This window comes from Oncorhynchus tshawytscha, linkage group LG32 (assembly GCF_018296145.1).
Source record: "Oncorhynchus tshawytscha isolate Ot180627B linkage group LG32, Otsh_v2.0, whole genome shotgun sequence".
In the NCBI taxonomy this organism is placed as follows: Eukaryota; Metazoa; Chordata; class Actinopteri; order Salmoniformes; family Salmonidae; genus Oncorhynchus; species Oncorhynchus tshawytscha.
This window is the reverse complement of record NC_056460.1, coordinates 742307-742726: the sequence shown is the minus strand read 5'-3', so window position 1 is coordinate 742726 and position 420 is coordinate 742307.

Genomic DNA, 420 nt, shown 5'->3' with positions numbered 1-420 from the left:
TACAAACACCCTGGTTCAAATCCAGGCTGTATCACAACCGGCCGTGATTGGGAGTCCCATAGGGTGGCGCAAAACTGACCCAGCGTCGGCAGTCATTGTAAATAAGAATTTGTTCTTAACTGACTTGCTCACCTACATTTAATTAAATAACAAACCATTTTTTACAAATCCGTCAAGGCACCAACTTTGAGAAGGGTTTAAAAGAAAGGTTTCAAACCAATTCATGAATGTAATTGAATCTAGGTATGTCTTGCCTTTAATGTTAGGGCATGATTTTTTTTTTTAATATTATACAATGACTTATCAACAGCTCTAATAATTTGACCCTGTTATGATTGGTGTTTATATATTGGAGAGTTGAGACCAAATCACGGACGCTGGACAGAGTGGATTTCAGTTGTAACAAAAGGCAGTTTTAAT